This window comes from Natator depressus, chromosome 3, assembly GCF_965152275.1.
Source record: "Natator depressus isolate rNatDep1 chromosome 3, rNatDep2.hap1, whole genome shotgun sequence".
Lineage (NCBI taxonomy): Eukaryota > Metazoa > Chordata > Testudines > Cheloniidae > Natator > Natator depressus.
The window spans coordinates 88693822-88706366 of NC_134236.1; the positions used below are offsets into that span (position 1 = coordinate 88693822).

A 12545-nucleotide genomic window follows, 5' to 3' on the forward strand; every position below is an offset into this window, starting at 1 on the left:
TTGATGGAAATATTTTTTCATCAGTTTGTGTGTACAGTGAAATTGACATTTACCCATAAAAATGTAATCCATCCAAGCCTAATTAAGGTTGACTGTGTCAGTATTAACTGGCTCCTGTGAGAGCATGTTACCTGGTCCTGGTCCCCTCCTAGCTCTGGCCCCCGCCTTTCAATAACTTTAATCCTATGTAGGACTTTCTGGGGGGTCAAGGAAAGGGTGAAATGATGCAGCAGAGGTAGTACTTCCCCATCTCATGCCCTCCCATACAATGTCCCCCAGGATTTTGTTTGCTCTGCCAATGGAAGGTGAAGGACTACAGGGGTCTTAGAATAAACTGATAGCAGCAATGAGGGTCAGTTGATGACAGTTATATTTATAAGTTTTCTAATAAGAAAGAAGCTGGCTATGAGGGAGAGAGTCCAACAGTTCATGAGTTCACACGTACTAGGCAGAGTATTCTTGCTGAGCACCAGACTCAAGCACCTGCTCCCCTCAGTTTGCTTTACCTTATTGGATTGTAACAAGGCACCATGATCAGCAGCTGTACCATTGGCTCAGCCCTACTCGTTTGGAAAACCCAGTGTTGTTCCATTGAATTCAATAGGAGTTTTACTGTTGGCTTCTATGGGACCAGTACTGGGACTTCACAACCATCATCCACACACTCCTATCTGAAGGTTTTAAACTGCTGCTCTTCGCCACAGTATCTGACCCTACCAGACTGGGCCCAATCTTTTAAATTCCAGTGAAGTTTCCATGAAGGCAAAGGTGCATAAAGGTAAATACATTAAATTGCCACTTAGGACACTCAAATACCATAGTTTTAACTTTCATTGTCTATGTGTTTCATTTAGAAGTGTTTTTAGCTGGAGTAATGATTGAGTCTCACATCGATGTTGATGTACAAGGATTCAGCAAATACCATAGGTAGGGCCCTACCAAAATTCATGGTTGATTTTGGTCAATTTCACGGTCATAGGATTTTTAAAATGATAAATTTCATGGTTTCAGATATTTAAATCTGAAATTTCATGGTGTTGTAAATGTGGGGGTCCCGACTCAAAAGGGCGTCATGGGGAAGTCTCAAGGATATTGTGGGGGGGGGGGTTGCGGTATTGTCACCCTTACTTGTGTGCTGTTGCTGGCCGTGGTGCTGTCTTTAAAGCTGGGCAGCTGGAGAGCAGCAGTTGCTGACTGGGCACCCAGCTCTGAAGGCAGCACTACCGCCAGTGGCAGCATAGAAGTGAGGGTGGCCTGGTATGGGGAGGGTCCTCACTTTTGGGGGGAGGGAGAGATGGCCTTACAGGTGGGTAACTGCCCAGGGCGCCACGGTTGGGGGGTGGTTCTGTGATACCACCCCCCCCCACACACACACACACAGAGCCAGCCTAAAGCCCCCACCCATATGCCAGGCTCCAGCTGCTGGTCCTGGCCAGGCCAGTGAGGGACAGGACTCCCAGCCCCAGGAACAGCTTCTGCAGGGCAAGAGGATCAGACCCACCTCCAGGAACCTTCCCCGGCTGCAGGAAGCTCTGTGGCTGCTGGCTGGGAGCCCAGCTCTAAAGGCAGCACCACTTCCAGCAGCAGGGCAGAAATAAGGGTGTCATGGTATCGCCACCATTACTTCTGTGCTGCTGTTGGTTGCGGCACTGCCTTCAGAGCTGGGTGGCCGGCCACCATCTGCAGTTCTCCAGCCGCCCTGCTCTGAAGGCAGTGCAGAAGTAAAGATGGCAATACCAAGACTCCTTACAATAGCCCTGCGACCACCCCCACACACAACCTCGTTTTTGATTGGGCCCCCCAGTTTGAGATATGCTGCTCTCCCCTATTAAATCTATATAGTATGGGGTAAAAGTACACAAAAGACCAGGTTGCACGGTCCGTGAATTTGGTAGGGCCCTAACCATAGGTGAACACATATTTGTGAAGTCAGACCAATACACAGTCAGTTACATTTGAAACAGACAAGATTGCCCATGACCATTACAGGCTACTGTATCCTTGCTTTATGCTGTTTACACTGTTCACATAAGGTGTAGCTTTGCTTCAAAGGGGTTAACGGCAACATGATAAAAATGACACCAACTTGCTTTGTCATCGGCTGTTGCTCCCCAGTTTCTGGGGTCAACCTGACATGCATTCAAGTTTCACTTCAGTGTGTCTTTATATTGTTTGTACTGGCCACCAGGAGAACGGGTGTCTTGCTTTCACTGATCATAAAAGATGGCATTAGGTATTTTTGAGTTTACCATACAAACAAGATGCCCAGACCAACACAGCTGAGCTTTTTTGAGCATGCTTTGAATGTCAGACATCCAACAACAATTAAGGATTACAATATTGAGAATCCTGTCCCAGTGCTGATCCTTCAAATAGACCAAAGACAGTGCTTATGGAACTGATAAAGTTGCCTAATGAGGCAGTGATATGTTGTCCATGTCTCACAACCTTATAGAAACATTGTAAGCATGACTGCCTGACAGACATTTAGCTTAGTTCTTATTTTGACAACCCCTATCATTCCATAGGTGTTGTGACAGCATTCCAAAGACAGAACTGGCCTTGGCTGTGTGATGAGTAATCTCATAACCAATTTTGGTATTCTGTGAAAGCATACTCCCTAGGTAGCAAAACTTCTCCATGGACTTGAGAGGAGCATTGTTGATCTTAATATTTCGTTAGACATGAGCATGTACTGGCACAGGTTGGAACAGTATTTCAGTTTCAGTACTTCCGGTTTTTTAGGCTGACTATGAAACCAAAACAATTGATGACATGAGCAAAGTGATCAGTTATAAATTGAATGTCATCAATCAAGTGAGCAACCAGTGCACAGTCATCAGCAAAAGTTTCTTAATGAATAAATCTGCCACTTTTGTGCGAGCATGGAAGCGTTGCAGATTGATCAACTTCCTTTCAGTGAGGAATTGGATAAATACTACTCTGTCAATGTCATGAAATGCATCCATAAGCATAGACGAAAAAAAATGATGGAAAAGAGCATGGGAGCCAGTACGTAATCTTGTTTGATTCCACAGGTGTCCAGAGGGGGTCCAATATCCCACCATTTTCCATTGCACTGTCTATCATCCCATCATGGAAAGAGCAAATGACAGAAATAAACTTTGCAGGGCATCCAAAGTCTCCAGAATCCTTCACAAAAACCTTAGCCAAGTCAACAAATATCATATAGAGGCCATGCTTTTACTCCCAGCACTTTTCCTGGAGCTTTGTAGCTGATGTGCTACAAAGATCATGTCTACAGAGTCTAGATTGAATTTCACATTGAGACTCAGGGAGGACAGTTTCCATAAGACAGACTTAATACCTATTCAATATGACCCGTGCAAGAATTTTCCCAGCAACAGAGAGTGGGGAAATGCTGTGGTGATTATTACAGTTTGCTTTATCACCCATACATTTATAGAGGTGAACAATGTTGGCATCCTTGAAATCCCGTGGCACTGACTCTTGCTCTCAGATAATGGAGATGAGTCAGGTGAGGTGCCTTGTGGTGTGGTAGCCACCCTTCCTATAGATCTCCACTGCAATGCCATCTGTTTCAGGTGCTTTCCCTTGTTATATCTACCTGATTGCTGTTATGGTTTCACGTAAGAAGTGGGGGCTAGTGCAAGTTTTCTTTTTAATGGCTGCTGTGAAAGAACATTAATTGATTTCTCAGAAATGTAAGAGTGATTAAGACGCAAACTAAAATGTTCCATCCATCAGTCAAATGTTTCTTTTTTGTCAATTAAGAGTCAATTGCTATCCAGTACGCATACAGGGATTATCCTGTACACAGCATAGAGACCAGCAAAAAAGCTTTTGGTTTCTTTGCAGTCTGCTGTCAGTAGTAATCTGCCACTTTCTTTTCCCACCACTGGTTTTTCATTTGCTGAAGTCTGGTCTGATCCATCTGTTTTGCTTGATGATATGAAGCCTTCCTAGCTGCTGAATCCTTGTTCACTATGTAGGCTCGATGGATAGCATGAAGTGAGTCCAACTGCTGACATATTCCAGGATCATTCTCACCAAACCAGTCCTGATGTTTCCTCTTAATGAAGCTGAGAACTTCAGCAGCCCTGTTATATGTTTTGTCCTGAAAATGTTTTGAGGCCGTCTCAACACCTACTGAGGCTTCTGTAATGCTAAAAATGCTTTCCTGGGTTTCTGTTAGAATTCAGATTGTTTGTCACAATTTTCCAGGCTTGAAATATTGATTTTTTTCACTCAGTTGAGTCATTGTCTATGTTGCTTGAAAGCAGTAAAGAGGGACACTTGACTTCTCACAAGTCTATGCTATGACCAGCAGATCTCATGATGTGCGTGAGCTTGATATTGCAGAGATCTTAAATACTCAACGGCTGAAAAAACGAGTACTTAAAAATGGGCATGAAGAGAAAACAAAATGACCCAAGAAACACACATTTCAAAGGTTGGTAATGTAATAAAATATCAGAATCCCTCATGTGGATGCCCAGCTCTATGTTTAGACATCTAAGTGCCGACATGAATGCCCACATGTTGACTAGAACCCCCAGTTTGACACATACATAGATTCCATATGCATTCAGGGTGCTCTACTTTGGATCAAAATGAAGAACATCTTGAAACATATGTTTTGCTCTTTCTTCCCTCCCCACCCCCCATCATATTAATATCTCTGTAATAAAACAAGGTTCTATCTGTTTCAGATAACTTTCACTGGCATTATGATGCTGCTGCCATAAAGTGTACTGCTAATAATTTCACTGTATTTTGTATCTCACTTAATTCTTCACTAATGATCTGTCATTAAAGAATTTTAATTAACCCATGCTAATTAGTCTCATAGATCTACCCAGTGAATTTGAGTTTTTTCCAATATATCAACGCAGTAGGCCAGATTCTCTGCTACACTCTGGCCGTGTTGCACTGTATCACCAGCAGAACCTGTCCCTAAACCCAACGTAACCGGCCTAGAGAATATTATTCCCATGTAAGGAACGTCTTCTCATGGTACAAGCCAGTATAAGAGCTCTTACGCCACTCCCCCTCCTTGCTACTGGCAAAGCAGGAAAAAAACACAGCGTGGCTAGAAGGGGGACATACCTGGGATGCCTGTGCCACACCTCTGACCTTGGACTGCATTTTGCTGCAGGGGGAATAGCCCTGTACAGTCTGCACCAGGATCAGGGGACTGCAAAGCTATGCTGTAAGCCTCCCTTGTACACGCAGCTCTGACCTGCACTGTGTGAAGGTCAGCTGCATCCAAGCACCGAGTCATTCCACAGTACATTTTTCTCTTTTACCTACAGCAGAGTATATTATTTTTATGCTGTATCTCTCTTTTTTGTAGCTCCCTCAGTGCATATGCTGACATTTAGCAGTTCTGTTCACAGGACTGAACTGGCATTCAATCTGCCAGACCACAAACAAGGGATGTACCAATTTCAGAATCTTCCAGCTCACTGATAGCTCTTCTTCCTTGACAGATACATTTATTCCAGATTCCTCTTTTCTTAGCTTCTCCCTCAGGCAGCATATGACAACTTCTGTGATATTGAGTATGATCCTTGATGATAACAGCAGGATTTTTACGCTGCCCTTCAACAGATCTCCACTGGTGTTAGCTTATTTAGCTAGTGAAACATGCAAGTACATTCTCTCCTGCTACACTTTCTTCTTCTTCCAGAGAAACTTTGCAGCAAATTCTATTATTCCTCAAACACACATTAATCAATTATTAAAACTTTTACATACCTGATGTTTATTTTATTCTATCAACTGCAATATATGACTTACACTTGTATTTTATCAACACTTAACTATTAGTTTACTCAGTTATGCATTAGTCCAAATGGCAGACAACATGTGAGGTGATGCGGCAGTGTTTAGCGCTCCTTCGCTATGTGCTTGTCATTATTGCTCTCCTCAAAAAGCTTTTTCTCCCTGGGGGAGCCCTAATACAATATTTAGCTTGAATCCTAATGTAGCTAGCTCCATTATAACTATGAACACAGACTCAAAGGCAACTGTAAGTAATGCAAAAATAGATCAATACTAATCTGAAATGTTGGTGTGTAATTCTAACAGAGCTGTTACTTATGTTCTGATTGGCTGCTGTTACTGAATCATGCTAGTGACTTCAAGAGTGATAAGTGCTACCATTCTTAAAGACAGAATAATGTTAAAGACCTTAAATAAGTAATATCACTTCAGTGTTGCTTACTCTTGCGGGGCTTAACTTTCTGAACCCATTTGGTGATTTTGTTTTGCTTTGTTTATTCAAGTTTTCAAGTACAAATACATTTGTGAGAAATTAAAAAAAAAGTAAAAAAACATAAACAACTAACTGTGATTATTTTAAGTCTTAAGAGAAGCAAATTGTGTTCCTCTGCAACACCAGCTATATCAATGGACAGTACAAATGCACATATATTTCTGTTACAAAATAAAAATGGACAACCATCATAAAATATTTATTGCTAAATTTTTTTTTAAAAATCCACTTTGAGCCTCAAATTCAATTATATTAAGAAAAAAAAATCGGAGACTAAAAATCTTGGTATTTCTCTCTAAAATTTAGATTTTGCCATTTGAACAAGCCATGTGATCCATTTTAAAGGATTTTTTTAAAAAAGAAATTGGTGGAAGTTAAAATGCCTTAACATTCCCTCCACCCCATTTTTTCCTCCTAAGCACAGGCCTCCAAACACCCTCCAAGTTATTTGGAATCATTTCAGCTCATCCTTACAGAAGTGAAATGTCAAAGAGCAACCTGGTTTTGGAGGCTTAAATAAATGTTAATTTGGGGAACTCCGTTCTTTTCAAGGTTCCATCAATAAATTTTGCTTATTAAAAATAGACAGATTAGTGATGAAAATTGTAATAAGAAATATTAATTCTTATTAATACCATCAGCTCACAATTTTGTATAACATGGAAGCCCTTATGCTGCAGAGTTAGAGATCTCTTTCCAGCTGTCAAATGAAGGAATCCCTGTATTCTTGCTAATTGGCTACACACTAAGGTAAACAAGTCAGCTAATTCCAGAACACTGAACTGATTAACATCGGATTCTATGTACATATTTATACAGAGAGAATTCATAGTTTTCCATGCTGCTTTTGCTTCACTAACCAAAAATGGGTCTGATTTTAAAAATTAAAACTGCTTGGCTGCAGAACCATTTATTAAAGGCATGTAGAAAAAGTGGAAGTGTCCAAAAAGTATATTTAAAGCTGTATTATTTTGAAAAACAAAACTATGGTGTAATACACACAATTGAGAAGAGCAGTATGGACTTTCTGTTCACCCAGTCCTCTCTGTTCACTCAGAACTTGAGGCATCAGAACTCACTCTCCATTACTAGTCAAAAAAACATAGAAAGATTTTTCACAAAAAATAATCAAGATGTTTCCCCTGTTTTAGTCATCAAAAACATTGTTAATGAAAATGTTCTGACCAGATGTAATTTCACTCTTTGCCTCTTTAAACTCATGGCCTTTTGCCATGAGGAAGTACAGTTTTAAACATACTGAGCCAAATTTTGCTCTCATTTACACCAGTGTAAACCTGGAGTAATTCCTTTGATGTTGATTGCGTTTCTTCAGATTTGCGCTGACTGGTATAAAAAGAGGAGAATTTGATTCATTAGATCCCACTTTCCACTGTTACATTTGTGGTATGCTCCCTTGTTTGCCTATAAATGTTTTTTTTTTTTTTAAGTTAATGTTTTTAGTGTTCAGAGCCATATTCTCTGCTGGTATAAAAAGAAGTCGATGGAGCAGTGCCGGTTTACAGCAGCAAAGAATTTGGATCATAATTTTAAACACAAAAAAATCTTACATTTGTTCACAATGCAGGTGTCCTAGAGTGATAATATTAGCACTGTACCTTTAAAAAAAGGAGCAGAGGATCTGAGAGGGGAGGCAGGGAGTGAAGTAGCAAGGAAAGGTGCAAGGTCACTGCCCTGGGAGCTGTAGATGATGAAGAAAAACTTACTGTGAGAAGTTTTTTGGATGTCTTTTGCTCCAATACATGGGCAGGATCAGCAGAACAGAACTGTGATTTGAAATAAATAAAAAAAGTGTTTGCTTTGATTCAATTTGACCAGATATCAGTAAAATTACATTATGGCTATTTGGACCCTCCACGCTGAGACCCAAGAAATAGAAAGTATGGATTTGTATATTGGATCCAATTCTGCCCTCAGCTACATCTATGAATTCCCACTGAAGTAAACTGGAGCTGGGTATGCAAATCTCATGGCTGAATTTGCCCTCTGTTGTATATTAAGGTTCTACATATATTTAGCAGTATAACTGGCCACCAAAAAATACTTTGTGGGCTCAGTCTTCAAATGTGCTCAATATGCTGAGTGGGTCAGGGGACACCAAAAGGGCTTATGCAGGAACCATATCCTGGTCTCAGTTCTACACCAACTCTGGCATATTTTAGAACAGCCTTATGTTGACTGACTATGGCACTGCAGCTGGGAACAGCCACATCACAGTGGAGAGTGACCCTTTGTTCCCAACCCAGCACATTCCAGTTACATTGGTTTTCCTGACACTTGTCATTGTTATATGGGCCCTTTATGTCTAATATGGCAAGTTGAGGTTACAATGAGACTTTTGCATTTCCTTACTTGGGAGTATTTAAAACTGCAACCTTAACCTTACATTAACAGTTTTCACTGGAGGTCATTGTGTCCTATCCAAATATTGACCCAGCCCAACCTGGCTTAGTTAGTAAGATCAAACAGCATGGGTTGCTATTGCTGTGGGTATAAACTGTTGAAGTCCTTAAAGATATAAAAAAATTAAAATGGTGTGCAGTGTTTTCTAGTTCCTGAATTAGCAAATCAACAGATGCTTATGTACAGCAATTCAGCTTGAGTATGAAAACATTAATTATTTACTGTAATATGCTGATTTATAATTATGAAATCAGTAATTTAATTGGCATCTAGTGCAATAAAAACATTCCCAATGTCATTATCTAAGTGCTGATGCTTGATGCTTTCAAACTCAGCTGAACTGTCAAAAAACACTTTTGTTAAATCTTTGTACCTGCTAAACTGACAACTATTAGGGAAAAAAGCTGAAAAAGTGCTATTATACAACAGCTGGAGATGTTGTCTTTACATTTCAACCAAACTGATGCAGTTCACTGTTGGTCACCAGGCATATGTCTTACTGCTGACAGAAATAGTGAATGTACCTATAATTAAAACACATATTCCTGGCAAACAGAAACTGCCATCATGAATTACATTAAAAGTGATTTGTATGGTGGTTACTGATTATGCCAGTCTGACTGACACAGCTTTCTCCCTAGACGCAAGAACAGGATTGTGTGCTGGTGAGCATGTTTGTGTGGGTGCACTCGTGGGTGCATGATGGGAGGTGTGAGTTCCAGTTTAATGTAAGGCTACACAGGAGAAGATGAGGAACAGCTATTTAACAGAATCAGAGATTAGCAGTACAAAAGATAGGATCAGCAGAGCCAACTCAATCTATTTGGGTTAGCGTAAAAAGCGTGCTGCAAGCAGGGCTCTGGCTTTATGCCTGCTGCTGCCTGAGCTCCAAATTACAGCTGGAACAGCAGGAAGTTCTTAGATCTTCTAGCCCCAGGTGAAGAACTCTGATCTTCAAAGTAGTAGCCATGCAAAGGGAGGTGTATCAGAATAACCTCACAGCTGTTAGTTGAACAATAATCAGCATGAGTAAGACTTCATTTTGAAAAATCATCCGATGGACAGAGGTGAGTTATAAACTGATAAACTGGCTTAGACTGGGGGGAAGAAAAACAAAAGTACTGAATTTAATAATCACTCTAGTTTTTAAGCCTACTTAAGCCTACTCTGGTCTACTCAGAGATTTTGGTCCAGTATAATTATTTTGAATAAGAGAGTGATAGCATGGACACAGTAATATGAGTACAAAGATGCCTTCTACTCTACAGAAATTAGCTACTTGGATCGTAAAAGTAGTACAAATTATGGGTATCAGCAAGGCCTTAGTCTTTGACGTCAGAGAGAAAATCAATTCAATATGTAAAAGAAAAGTCTGTAAATTTGATATCAAAACATTTTCTGTTAGAAACTATTAATTAAAGCTAGTCCTGGAAATTCAAATGAATGAAGTGATGTTAAGAACTCCTCAGACTTATTTTAAAAGTCCTTGCAGCCATACTTGAGGCTTGTCAACACTTAAAATGCTTCAGCGGCATAGGGAAAGATTAAGAATGAGCTCTCAAAACTGGATACTCTCATAAAAAACCAACCTTCCACACAAACTTCCTCGTGGCTGGACTTTACAAAACCTAGACAAGCCATTTACAACACACACTTTGCTTCTCTACAAAAGAAAAAGGACACTAAACTATCTAAACTACTACATGCCACAAGGAGCCACAACAGTGGTTCCCTTAACCCACCCAGCAATATTGTTAATCTATCCAACTATACTCTTAGCCCAGCAGAGGAATCTGTCCTATCTTGGGGCCTCTCCTTCTGCCCCTCCACCCCCACGAACATGATACAGTTCTGTGGTGACCTAGAATCCTATTTTCGACATCTCCGACTCAAGGAATATTTCCAACACACCTCTGAACAACATACTAACCTACAGAGACCTTCCTACCAAAACTACAAAAAGAAGGATTCTGGGTGGACTCCTCCTGAAGGTCGAAACAACAGACTGGACTCCTACATAAAATGCTTCCGCCGACGTGAACGGGCTGAAATTGTGGAAAAGCAGCATCACTTGCCCCATAACCTCAGCCGTGCAGAACACAATGCCATCCTCAGCCTCAGAAACAACTCTGACATCATAAACCAAATGGCTGACAAAGGAGGTGCTGTTGTCATCATGAATAGGTCGGAATATGAACAAGAGGCTGCTAGGCAGCTCTCCAACACCACTTTCTACAAGCCATTACCATCTGATCCCACTGAGGGTTACCAAAAGAAACTACACCATCTGCTCAAGAAACTCCCTGAAAAAGCACAAGAACAAATCTGCACAGACACACCCCTGGAACCCCGACCAGGGGTATTCTATCTGCTACCCAAGATCCATAAACCTGGAAATCCTGGATGCCCCATCATCTCAGGCATTGGCACCCTGACAGCAGGATTGTCTGGCTATGTAGACTCCCTCCTCAGCCCTATGCTACCAGCACTCCCAGCTATCTTCGAGACACCACTGACTTCCTGAGGAAACTACAATCCATCAGTGATCTTCCTGAAAACACCATCCTAGCCACTATAGAAGTAGAAGCCTTCTACACCAACATTCCACACAAAGATGGACTACAAGCCGTCAGGAACAGTATCCCCGATAATGTCACAGCAAACCTGGTGGCTGAACTTTGTGACTGTCCTCACCCATAACTATTTCACACTTGGGGACAATGTATACCTTCAAATCAGTGGCACTGCTATGGGTACCCGCATGGCCCCACAGTACGCCAACATTTTTATGTCTGACTTAGAACAACGCTTTCTCAGCTCTCATCCCCTAATGCCCCTACTCTACTTGCGCTACATTGATGACATCTTCATCATCTGGACCCATGGAAAAGAAGCGCTTGAGGAATTCCACCATGATTTCAACAATTTCCATCCCACCATCAACCTCAGCCTGGACCAGTCCACACAAGAGATCCACTTCCTGGACACTACGGTGCTAATAAGCGATGGTCACATAAACACCACCTATACCAGAAACCTACTGACTGCTATGCCTACCTACATGCCTCCAGCTTTCATCCAGACCACACCACATGATTGTCTACAGCCAAGCTCTTTGATAGAACCACATTTGCTCCAACCCCTCAGACAGAGACAAACACCTACAAGATCTCTATCAAGTGTTCTTACAACTACAATACCCACCTGCTGAAGTGAAGAAACAGATTGACAGAGCTAGAAGAGTACCCAGAAGTTACCTACTACAAGACAGGCCCAACAAAGAAAAGAACAGAACGCCACTAGCCATCACCTTCAGCTCCCAACTAAAACTTTTCCAACGCATCATCAAGGATCTACAACCTATCCAGAAGGATGACCCATCACTCTCACAGATCTTGGGAGACAGGCCAGTCCTTGCTTACAGACAGCCCCCCAAACTGAAGCAAATACTCACCAGCAACCACACACCACACAACAAAAACACTAACCCAGGAACCTATCCTTGCAACAAAGCCCGTTGCCAACTGTGCCCACATGTCTATTCAGGGGACAGCATCATAGGGCCTAATCACATCAGCCACACTATCAGAGGCTCCTTCACCTGCACATCTACCAATGTGATATATGCCATCATGTGCCAGCAATGCCCCTCGGCCATGTACATTGGTCAAACTGGAACGTCTCTACGTAAAAGAATAAATGGACACAAATCAGATGTCAAGAATTATAACATTCAAAAACCAGTCGGAGAACACTTCAATCTCTCTGGTCACTCGATTACAGACCTAAAAGTGGCAATTCTTCAACAAAAAAACTTCAGAAACAGACTCCAATGAGAGATTGCTGAATTGGAATTAATTTG

The 12545-nt window shown here is 41.4% G+C and overlaps 1 protein-coding gene across 11 annotated transcripts in view; it reads right to left on the reverse strand.

Annotated features, from left to right (window-relative positions):
• The window catches only part of HS3ST5 (heparan sulfate-glucosamine 3-sulfotransferase 5), a 255464-nt gene that overhangs the window by 163149 nt on the left and 79770 nt on the right, over positions 1-12545 (reverse strand). Inside the window, exon 3 of one of the 11 annotated variants that reach the window (XM_074948270.1) lies at positions 7987-8046. The exons of the other annotated variants lie outside the window; for them this stretch is intronic. The gene's annotated coding sequence lies outside the window, so the exon portion shown is untranslated. The remainder of the gene's footprint in view (positions 1-7986; positions 8047-12545) is intronic. 11 annotated transcript variants of the gene reach the window in all.